The following is a 12,626-nucleotide window of genomic DNA, read 5'->3' on the forward strand; positions in this document are numbered from 1 at the left end:
AAAGCATATCAAGAAATAAGTGTGGCCTTGGCTTCCTCGATTTGAGCTTAATCATTAAAGATTCCTCATTCAGAAGCTTTCTATTAAGGGTTAATCTGCAGTAAATCTCTTGACATAGCTACCACCACCCCTACCCACACTGATTGTGCAGTAGGAAATAGTGTCCAAATCCCTTCTACCACTGACGTTTCACTGACATCTAGGAATACATAATGAAGAAGCACAAGAGGGAGCATGTTAATATTCATTACTTAATTCCTGAATTAGGGGTGAATTTTAACTATCACTGTTACAAAACACAGTAAGTTACTGCAATAACAGGTTTTACAACAGCATGCATTTTCTGAAGGATGCAAAGTCCGAGGTAGGAAGTGGGTATAGAATTCTTTCTCTTTTAAGGATTTTAATCAAGTTCAGCCAGTGAGTGGACTTGTTATATTTTCTAATTTAAATGATGTAATTAATGATTTTGTAAAGAAACTTATTAAATTAAGAGGGCTGCAAGTGGACAACTCCTATTTAAAAGAATGCCTTCTTGAGAGAATAGTTCCACGGGGGTTAAGGGTTTACAAATTTCCGAATGGTTTGAGTAGTGCGGACCATACTTTATCTGAATTTTTAAAACTTTTTTATCAACATGGCTTTGAATTAATGGAGCTGATTATTAAATGCAATATTAAAGTGACAGACCAATTAATGGTTGAAGCTGATAGGTTAAATGAGGTTATTCAAAGTGATTTAATGTTTGAACAATGCAGCGGTTAGTTTTTTAATGTGTTTTCTAGGATTGACAAAAAGTGTAATGACAATTTCAAAAAAGTGTAAAAGAATTATTAAGGGACATGGAGCAATAAAAGAGCAAGTTTATGTAACTAGAACTCCACATGAATTACAATTTAGCATATAACAGTATCGACATCCAGTGTGAAGATGATATGTATGCGGGTATAAACAATGACAAAAGTTACAATAGGGGGAATAGTGTTAGATATCCCTCCGGGGCTGAGCAGCAAGAGAGAAATTTTCAGGATTCCACCCCCCAGTGCAGGTCAATGAGGACAGTGAATCAATAGGCAGTGATAAGGGATGCCAGGTCGAACAGTGGGTACTCAGGGGAGTACTACTCATCCCCAGGGAACAGGAAGAGAAGGAACAACAGTGATTACAACTTCAGGAATGGAACAACAGGGATTACAACTTCAGGAATGGAACAATGGTTTGAATAGCAATTCTGAGTAAAAGTATGGGGGAATTCTTTTAACCAGAAATGGTTTTAATATTTTTAATTACAGTCATTTAACTTTTTCTCAAGAACATTTTACATTGTTAGAAATAGGGTTTAAATTAATTCTGGCAAGAAAGTCAGATCTCTCAGACAATATAATGGAATTTAAAGTATATGTTAGGGAATTCAATTTAGCAATATTTTTGGAAAAAATAAGGTGAACAGAGTGGATAGATCAAGGGAAGTAGGTTTAAGAAAAAAGTGTTTTTAATCCCCCCTTATACCCCACCTTCGCAACATTTGAAAAAGTAGTAACTGAAGATATTTATAAATTATACGGTCAGAAGTATAAAATTAAAAATTATAATCTTTGTAGTAAGGAAAGGGAACTCTTGAAGGGCTTGACAGAACAATAATAATAATGAAACCAGATAAGGGTGGGGGGGTGGTGATATGTGATCACATTGATTTTATTAGCACTATGTTTAACATTTTACACAATACAGAATCTTACATTTCAAGAAATGAGGTCAACCTAGCATATAGAAAAATTAACTTTTACTTAGATATCCATATCCATGTAGATGGCAAACTATTTGGGAAGGCATGTAAGATGGCTTGCAGAGAGCTGGCAAGTGGCATTAGGAATATTATAACGCAGAACTGGAAAATGATGCAGGTTGGAAATGAAGTTATTGAAATTGTGGGGAATGAACCAATTTTTATTAACCAAACTCTTTTTAATTAAAAAAAATACAGAAAGGTACTAGGTATAATAACGAAGGAATATTAAAAATGGGACTAACAAGTGTGGGGCTTATAGATGTTATGGATATTGGAAGAAATTATCTTAGCAATGGTTCAATCATTAACATTTTTAAAAGTGGTAATTGTGGAATAGTGGATATTTTTTACCTTGTGAGATGGTCTGGTTGTGAAGGGATTTATATTGGTAAAACTGAGAGAACATTCAAAAAACAGATATACAAACACAGCTGTGACATTAGTAAGAAGAATCTCAACAGCACTCTAGCTAAACATTCTGATAATTGTATTGAATTTGGGAAATTTCTGTTCTGGTATTTTAGAAGTAGTGAAAAGAAACCCCAGGGGGACAACTAGGAGAATTTTTTGGAATTTAGAGAGGTTATAAGACAAATTTGGTTGAATGATTTTTCCCCCCAGGTTTAAATGATACTACTTACAACCAGCACTCCAATTAAGAGAAACAAGAAGTTAATACTTGATAACTTACCTTGTATATTTATTAGTTATGCATTAGATATATTACTAGTTTTGTCACTAGCAATTAAGGCCAGGGAATATAAAGGGATTTTTTAGGGTTGGTTTTACTGAACCTTATTTATATTTTTATTTGTTTTGTGACAATTGTAGATACATTTGTTTGTATTATAATGTATAGTACAGTTATTACTGGTCTTAAGCACATGCATTTTATATTAGGAGCACAGTTTAAATGAATTATGTATTATTTTACTCAATAAATTATAGGAGTATATTTAGGGATGATTGTTTTATTGGAATCCTGTTGTAAACAACCTAAGATTTTATCTATCTATATATATATATATATATATATATATATATATATATATATATATATATATACATACAGAGAGAGAGAGAGAGAGATACCCACACATATATGTATTTTTTATAGAACTGTTTGATGTGGGTTCACTCCATTTTATGGGTATGTCCCTTTAAATGGGATTTATTAGATATCACATCATGTGATGGGATGATTATTTATGGTATAAATTACATAAAGACATTTACGAAAGGATTCTGATGAAGTCCCCCAAGTGGGATGAAAGCACTTAATCTTTTCTTTTCTTTTAATTGTATTTTTTTGTGGTTTGGACATTAAAGTATATCTTACAGATTTTAAATACTACTCTTGTCAACACAGAAAGTTATGACAATAGCAGGTTTTGTGTCAGTGCACATTTTCTGAAGTATGGCAGTACTTTTTGGGATGTTGGCATAATGGTTAAGGTGCTTACCTTACAAACACAAGGTGCAGGGTTTGATTCTCACTTATGGTAATTGGCTAGGCTTAAAATGGCCCCTAAAGGGCAGTTAGCCTAGTACTAGTCTATGAATATATGAACAACTCCTTTGAGAGTCACATTTATGAATTGACCTTGACGCAATAAAGATATATTCTGGGCACAAAATATCAAAGACTCAGAGTATGACTGATGTCATCAGCTACTATGCATATATGTCAATCATGCCTCATTTGCATATGATGTGACATAACTTTGGCTGTCAATCAAGAGGATTATGCCCAGATACTCATAGTCCTACTTGCAGGTGGAAGGGGGGTACTACAAGCAAATTATCTCACTCTCTCCTTGGAAACCCATGGGCAATAATACCATACTGAATATTCAGCCATGTGATGATATTGTCCACTAATAGTTTTGTTACATATTCTGCAGGTTTTCTCTCTGAGCCTCTACTATACCTGGGCCTAGTTAAGCAAAGTTGGACCTCTCAAGTTATTAAAACAATATAGAAAAAATGTATTAGCTCAAGATGTGCAAATAAACTTGAACACATCCTCCCAAGAGATCACATTTCTGATAATTTCAAAGATATGCAGTCTTCATGGTCTTCACATATGCAACTCCTCGATATCTGTTGTAAGACATGTACTTCTTTTAACCTCAAGTTAAAGCAATTTATTTACAACCTGGAAAGCCCTGGGTTTTAATCCCAAGTCAAAGCAATTTATTTACAACCCAGAAAGCCCTGGGGATCCTTTGCTAGTATCAGTTGATGCATTCTAATGCATAACATCAGTATTACATTGAAAGTTTAAATATCTGTAAGACACAGACTTTATGTCCAAGTAATAGTCCTGCCATAATACTTCTCTCTGATATTATACTACCTATTAAACTACTGCTCATCCAAATTTTCAGAAGAAATTAGCTTCCCTTACTGGATAACCCTATTCAACAGGCTTCAAACAAATCAAAAGGATACTTGAAAACACTGTCACCAATGCTACATGAGGGCAGTGTTCCTGAAAGAAAGACTTGGATACCACCAACACTTTGCCAGTAGGTGTACACAATTCCATATAAAACTTTTGTGTAAGCTATTGCACAAACTTTTCTTAACCCAAAGAAATTATGATTCATATAGGTTCATAGGTTGGTACTGGGCTATCTGCCCGAAAGCATATATTAGCCCAGCCACATTGTGCAGTATTCACCGCCCCTTTAGTAGTTCCCTAGACCCTTGTACTAGCAGCTAGTACCCTTGGCCCCTATCTAGTAGTGCTGCTGGTGTGATCCCCGGTGTGAATTTTCTGTTACCCATCCACTCATCAAGGTTCCTCTTGAAGAGTGATAGTGAGGGGCTCTGTCTTATGTAGATCGGGACCCTGTTCCATAGTAAGGGAAGTCTCTTCGAAGGGAATCTATCCCTCCAGCATGTTCTATTCATTGTTGTGTTGAGGTTTATGTCCCTAGAGCATGTAGCTCGAGTAGATTTGTTTTTGTTAAGATGGAGCATGTTCAACAATTCTGGGTTGGACATGGCTCTGTATATTAGACAGAGATCGCCTCTGAGAAAGCGGTATGCAACAGAGAACAGTCTTAGCTTTTTCAATCGTGCTGCAAAGGGCAACTGTTTGAGGCCAGTAATCCTCTTGGTTAGGTACCTTTGTGGTCTCCCCAGCTGCTGGAGATGTCTAGCCAGGTACATTCCAATTGGTGCATTGTACTCAATAATGGGTCTGATGAGGGAAGAGTAGAGGGGCACCATTACATCCTTATACCTTAGATCTAGATGCGAACCCTTTTGTGATCAGATGGATCACATAGAAGGATTTTCTAACCACTTTGGCAACATGGTTATCAAAGGAAAGCTGACTATCTACTTGGGTCCCTAGATCCCTTATTTCTTCTTCAGATTTCAGGGGATTACCTCCTATGTTGTAGTTTTTGGGTACTCTGTTTTTTTTCCAAAGGGGATTACTATGCATTTTTTTTCATTTTGCTTGAGACCATGGCTTTGACACTATGCATCAGTCTCATTTAGGCCCTTCCGGAGGATCTCCATGTCGGCCGGAGACTCTATTATAGCACCCAGTTTGCAGTCGTCCGCAAACTTAGTCAGCCACAGCCCTTCCGTGCTTGCCTGTACTTCTGAGAAGTATATGCCAAACAGGAGGGGCCAGGACACCTGAAGAGACACACCACTCGTTACTGGTCTGGATTCAGACCTAGATCCCGCTACTCTTACTTTATGGGATCTGTCTGAGAGCCAGTTTGCAATCCATCTGGTGACATAAGGGTTTATGCCCAGGCTGGTGAGCTTATCAATAATACCTGAATGGGGAATGGTGTCAAATGCTTTAGCAAGGTCAAGGTAAGCCGTGTGTACCTCCTTTCCCTTATCTATAGCTTGAGTAACTGTCTCAAAGAAATCCACCAGGTTCAGGAGGCATGATCTACCCTTGACGAAGCCAAACTGTGTGGGGTCCAGCAACTGGAGGTTCCCAATCTCTCCATTTATGAGTTCCATAACGATTTGCTCCATAGCCTTACAGATCAGACTGGTCAGGCTTATTGGTCGGTAGTTCCCATCTACATTTACATCTTCTAAATTCCTGTCCACCTAATACTCAGTCTGCCAGGAACTTCAAACAGCTTTGCAGAGTGGATGGGACTGCAGGACCTTATGTTAAACAAATAGATAATTCTCCCATCAAAATACTGCATCTAATCAAGACAGTAAAAGTACTGATGCTTATTACTGCTGCAGCCATAAAATGCATTAGTTTATCTTCCCAATCTTCCTTCCCTAATGGCAACCTACTAAACTAAATCTACATCACACAAGTGAAAGCAAAACTGGCAAAGGTCCAGTGACACACCCTACCATATGTATGACATCTCCTAAGGCCTTTCTAAGACATTTTAGCTATTTCGTTATGCCCAAAATCAAATACAAATTTAGCTAAAAACATGCCATTCCGAATTAATAAAGCATTAGGTGGCACAAAACTTTTCTGAAGCCAATATGAATAATATTCACTACTGATCACAAATCTACATCTGTTGAGTATTATTCTTTTCTGAAGCTCTGCAAAATAAAATGAATACTGACAGACATATCTCTACAAAAAAACAGAAAAAATATAAAAAAAAACACTTAAAAATGGATTTACGTTATGGCTGAATTAAATATTTTTATGACTATCAGTGGTGAAATGTATAAAATGTATTTTTTTACACTCCAGTCGTTTTCCTGTATAACTGCCAGTATGAGATTGTACTTGCTATCATAAGATAAAGGGTGCTACTATGGAGGGCTGGTATTGAAGGGCTTCCAACAATTAGTCAACTCACTTCATTTCAAGACCTGCTTTAAACACTAATTGAGTTTCAAAATAAAAAGGATATAATACAAGGCAACTGTATGAAACAAACACAGATGCTAAATATGATGCCGCCCAGCATGATAACACCATTAAACAAATAGAAAATGCTTTAAATAATATGGAGGGAAGACTCAGAAAAGAAGAAAGTCCGAGTTCCTTCTAAACAAAATACCTGGTTAACCAGCAAAACCACAGAGCTTGAAAACTGAGAAAGTGGGAATAATGTTAGAATATCTGGTGTGGTACCAGAGAAACTTGAATTAAATTACATGGTAAATTCCTGACTGTGGAGTTCTCGAATCTCTCGTGATATTAAAAGGGCACACAGATCTAGTGGTATATATTTTTGAAATAGAAGAAATGCAATACCCAGATCCATAACTATCATATTTATGTCCTACTTGGATAAAGAATTTGTCTTAAAAAAGCTTAAACAAACTTAAAGCAGCTATAACATTATCCACTTTGATGAATATTACACCACCAATACCACAGAGAAAAGGAAATTTGCCCAGCCTCTGGCAAAAAGCTTTTTAAAAAAAGAACATTATAAGGATACAACCAATATTTCATGTGTATAAAAAAAATCATGTTCAGAAAAAAAAATACCACATTAAGAAGCCATTCCCTAAGTTCATAACAATAAACTAATACCAGAAAATGAAGGGATGGACTTGTCATGATCCTCTCTCAAATGTTTTCCAGTAAGAGAAAGTGAAATATAGGAGTATCAGAAAGTCTAAATAGATGTGTCCAACCTGCGGCCTGCGGGCCACATGCGGCCCTCAGAGCTCTTCCATGCGGCCCTCAACCTCTAACTGCAACATCAATGTACGCATGCCCCAAAACACTTTTTTTGTTTTGTATTTTTCGCTCCCATGACCTGTAACGCTAATGTCGGTGTGCACATGTGCCAAAGCACCTTCTAGTTTTGTTTTTTGAGCCAAAAAAGGGTCAGTGTGTTTACTCCATTATTTTGCACCGAACAATCAGTGTGTGTGTCTTCTCGCTGAAGAGGGACTCATATATGGATTTGCCGCTGTTCCCTTTGAAAGGGACAGCAATTACCTGTGTTAATAGGTAAGTACGGAGTGAGTGAGTGCATGCATTAAAGCAGAATTGTGTGCGTGAAAGTAAAAGAAGAGTGTGTGTGTGTGTGTGTGTCTGTGTGTGTATATGTGTGCATGAGAGAGAGAGACGCATGCACAAAGAGGCTAACAATGATCATTCTACCTACTGAACACAAACAAGTTAGATCACAAATACATCATACATTAAGAGTACACTTTCATTAAATTGTGGCTTTCCTGACAGGAAGAGTGTTGTATTGAACATGAACTCATACCTCTTAACTGTATGGATTTTCAAAGAATGTCTGGATTTTTGCCTCATCTTCCAATTTGTGTCTTTTGCTTAGGAAAATAAAGTAGTCATCCAAGGTAATGCAGTTCCAGGGAGTAAGAATGAGACAGCAGCCTAGGGTTAATGGGTCAGTAATGGACTGACTATGTGGGACTGTAGCATATAAAATTGTATTGTTTTTTTCTGACTAACAAAAAAGCACCTAGTACTGTTTTTTCATTGGTGGGTTCTAAGCAGTGGTAGATTGGATAACAGTAAGCTTAGCTTTGGTGGATCATCAATACTGGCAAATCAAGTTGGCACAATATCATTTTTTAAATGTTGGGGATTTTAGTGTGTGTGTGTGTGTGTGTGTGTGTGTGTGTGTGTGTGTGTGCTTATGTGTTGGGAGTGCTGCAACAGTAGATGATTATTAAAGACAGAGACTTACGGACTGTGGAGAATATGTTTCTTTGTTTCAAAACCTAATACTTGGGTACGCATGCCAGAAGTAGATTTTTTAAGACATAGCTTCTTGCCATTTACAGTGGGTGGATATTTACATTTAATGGACAATGTATTAGTGTGGGCCTGTAGGGTTCTGAAAGATGCCAAGTCTACCACTGCCAGTGTCTTGTAAAGTGACCTGGAAATGGATATTGGGATGTTACTGAAAAAATATAGTAAGTGGGCTTAGAAATATAGTTTAATTAAACAAAGTGTACTTTCAATTTACAGATCTGCGGTAGTGGTGCTGCGGCAGCGTTGTCACCTCACAGCAAGACGTTGTGTTCGATTCTCAGCTACAGCGTCTTCTGTGTGGAGGCATGCGTGAATGAGCATCCCTTCGTTGAAGTTTGTGCATCAGGGCTGGTAACTCGACACATAAAAATCCACTACCAAACATTAGCGGACCGGAGTTCCACTGTGGCAACCCCTAACGGATAAGCCGAAAGACACAACAGCAACACAACAACAACTTTCAATTTACAGGCCATAATTTAATTTATTTCAGGTAGTCCAGATACTGGTAGATTGTGTACCATTAGACTTAATTAGGGAGAGTTGTCATTCTGGGGAAACAAGCAGCCCTAGTTTCAGTGAAAGCTCTGTGGTTGCTTGCAGGTAGGAAGTTGCAGGATGTTGATGCAATGTGTTTTATGTATTATTTTTAATGCATTTGTCATTTCAAAGCATGGTTTTCTTTGATGCAAAAGAAGGGAGGACTGAATGAGCCATATAATATTTAACTGACAATAATGGGATAGAAAGATTATAAGTGATGTATAATGTTTGCAGCTACAGTTGTTTCAATGGTGTGTGTGATGCATAACTATTTTTGGGCCTGTGTCCCACTTTTATTTTTCGCTTTGTCCAGATTTCTTGCTCTAAGGTTGAGAGGTACGGTTCCATACTAAATCAGAAGCTGCATTTACCTTTAAAGACTTTTCGGCATAATTATGAAAAACAGAGCCTTTTTAATATCTCTGCTTATTTCCAATATAAACTGCCATGCAACCCTGCAAATAACCTTCTTATTAATCTACTTTACTTCTTTTGGAATTGACAGGTATGATTCATCTGTTCGGACATAAGCATAGAGTGCTAATCTCATACTCGGAGGCACTGATCAAAAATCTACCAAAACTACAGAGGCCTCCAAAGCAGACACCCAAGCAACTGCCACCTCAAGACATAAGACATGCAACACATAGTTCTCAAAGTCAGTGTGCTAAACAGTCACAGCCCTTAAGGCCAAACACAATGCCAGACACACTTGTTATAGGTGACTCAATAGTCAGACACACTGACGTCCCACTCACCAGACTGAACAAGGAAAAGATCACAGTAAGCTGCCTGTCAGGCGCTAGAATCCGCCACATAACACAAGCACTCAGGTCACTCCACAGCAAGTACAAGTATGACTCAGTCATTGTCCATGCCGGTGTGAACGACCTGAGACATACCTCCCTGGACTACATGAAAAGAGACATAGAGGAGCTCTCAGATTATGTAGCCCAGGCCGGTATGACCCTGACCCTGAGCAGTATCCTACCCTCACCAAGAATGATGCCACAATACAGAGACAAAATGATCAGCTTTAATAATTGGCTTAATTACTGGTGTCATTCTAAGGGGATCCAATGTCTGTCTGCCTGGGATGACATGCTTGACAAGCCACGCTGCTTCGCAAGGGACGGCTTGCACCTGTCACCCCTGGGCTTCCGGATATTGGCAAAGGCTCTTGCCACCCCCATAGTGCCTTTTTAGGCAAGGCTCAAATGATAAACCTACCGCCCTAGAAAACAAAAATGGAGAAAAACTAAGGGTAATACTGCTCAATGCCAGAAGTACTAAACCTCAAGATGCACGCCCTCGAAGCCCTCCTCAGTATGGAGAACATCGATGTCTGTGCTGTGACTGAAACCTGGTTCAAGGCTCCTGAGAGCACCCCAGCACTATCAGGTTATACCTCATATCATGCGTTCCGCCCCAAAATCCGGACTGAACCACAAAAGGAGGGAGTATCCATATTCATAAAGGATACCCACACCTCCAGGTTAGTGGCAATGCACGAAGCATCAGAGACCATCCAGGTGCAATTAACCATAGGTAAAACTGCCCTACAGTTTGTAACATGCTACAGACCACCTTCTCAAACTCAGGAAACCCACACAGCCTTCCTGAAGACACTGGAGAGTATGAATGTCTCTCCAAACACCATCATATTGGGTGACTTCAACTACCCAAACATAGACTGGGAACATTACTCATGCCCCAACACCCTAGCCCAAAGGTTCCTTGAGTTCATAAACTCAAATGCTATGGAACAACTAGTCACTATTCCCACAAGAGGAGAAAATATACTAGACCTGATCATCACAAACATGGGGACAAAATGCTCCACACCGAAGTATATCCCTCATTGGTGAGATCAGACCATAAATTAATCTCACTGGAGATCCACATCCCGCCCCCACCCCAGCAAAAGACCACAGTGAAGAACTTCTCAAAAGCAAACTTCACACTTCTTAAGACTGGAGTGGTATCCTTCAAGGCCCCGAGCCAGTGGAAACCACAACCCACGCTGCTGAAACCCTTACAAATGCCTTCTACGAGCACCTCCAGGAATGTATGGATCAAGCAATCCCTAATAAAATCAAGACCCTTTCCACCAAAGGCAGGCAGCCGGTCTGGTGGACTCCAGCCATAAACAAACTCTACAACAAGAGGAGAAAGCTACTACATGACACAGCAAAATCCCTAAATGGGAAGGCATCTCTGATCAATACTAGCAAAAAAACTACGATCACTCATAAAATCATCCAAGGCCAACTTTGAGAGAAAAATCGCTAATGACACAAAAGACAATCATAAAGCTTTCTTTAGCTATGTTAGAAACCTGGGTGGAAACTCCCAGATATGCTCAGAATTAGTCCAAAATGATAAAAAAATCACTGAACCCACAGACATTGCCAACATACTGGCAGACAGGTTCAGTGCAAATTTCTCCCCTCCCTCCCAAAAGGAGAAATATCTATCCCACCAGAGTCTAGCCTCCCAAACATCTCAGATGCCCAGGTGAGAGCTGCTATCTCTAAAGCAAAAAACACAGCATCAATGGGACCGGACGGTGTCCCCGGCTGTGTGCTACACGAACTCAATGAGGAACTAAACCCACACATAAGGCTGCTGTTTAATCTTAGCCTTACTACAGGATACATACCCAAAGAATGGTGTACGGCAACTGTGGTCCCACTCCACAAAGGCGGTGCTTCTACGGACCCTGGAAATTACCGCCCCATAAGCTTGACGAGCCTTGTCTGCAAAGCTATGGAGAGGATCATAATGGAACTCATAAATAAAGTCATTGGGGACCTACAGACACTGGATCCTACCCAATTTGGCTTTGTCAAGGACAGATCCTGCCTCTTGAACTTGGTCGACTTTTTCGAGACAGTCACTAAGGCCATTGATGAGGGTAGGGCAGTTCACACAGCCTACCTTGACCTAGCAAAAGCGTTCGACACAATATCCCACTCAGGCATCATAGAAAAGCTCACCAGCTTAGATGTAAACCCATATGTCACAAGATGGGTTGCAAACTGGCTCAAGGACAGAACACACAAGGTTAGAGTTGCTGGTGCCATGTCAGACTCTAAGCCGGTCACGAGCAGTGTCCCACAGGGCTCAGTCCTGGGCCCCCTCTTGTTCGGCATTTATTTTTCTGAAGTGCAGGCAAACATAGGGGGATTGTGGCTGACAAAATTTGCAGATGACTGCAAACTGGGCACCATAATTGACACTCCATCAGACACAGACATCCTCCAGAAAGGTCTCATAGAAATGGATAACTGGTGCCAGAGCCATGGCCTTAAGCTAAATGCCAAAAAATGTATAGTCATACCCTTTGGGAAAAACAAGGTAACCCCTATTTACCACATAGGTGGTAATCCATTAAACACGGAAGACGTTATCAGGGACCTGGGGACCCAAGTTGACAGTAACCTCTCTTTTGACACTCACATTGCCAAAGTGGTTAGGAAGACCTTCTACATTGCCCACCTGATCATGAAGGGATTCACATCCAGATCAGGAGAGGTCATTGTACCCCTGTACTCTTCACTTATCAGA

General features: G+C 39.3%; 1 protein-coding gene across 1 annotated transcript in view; it reads right to left on the reverse strand.

The window, feature by feature from the left end:
- Positions 1-12,626, reverse strand: part of MIPOL1 (mirror-image polydactyly 1) — a 3,346,766-nt gene that overhangs the window by 721,032 nt on the left and 2,613,108 nt on the right. The gene's annotated exons all lie outside the window — the stretch shown is intronic.

This window comes from Protopterus annectens, chromosome 6.part0 (genome assembly GCF_019279795.1).
Source record: "Protopterus annectens isolate FY-2018-M chromosome 6.part0, PAN1.0, whole genome shotgun sequence".
NCBI lineage: Eukaryota > Metazoa > Chordata > Ceratodontiformes > Protopteridae > Protopterus > Protopterus annectens.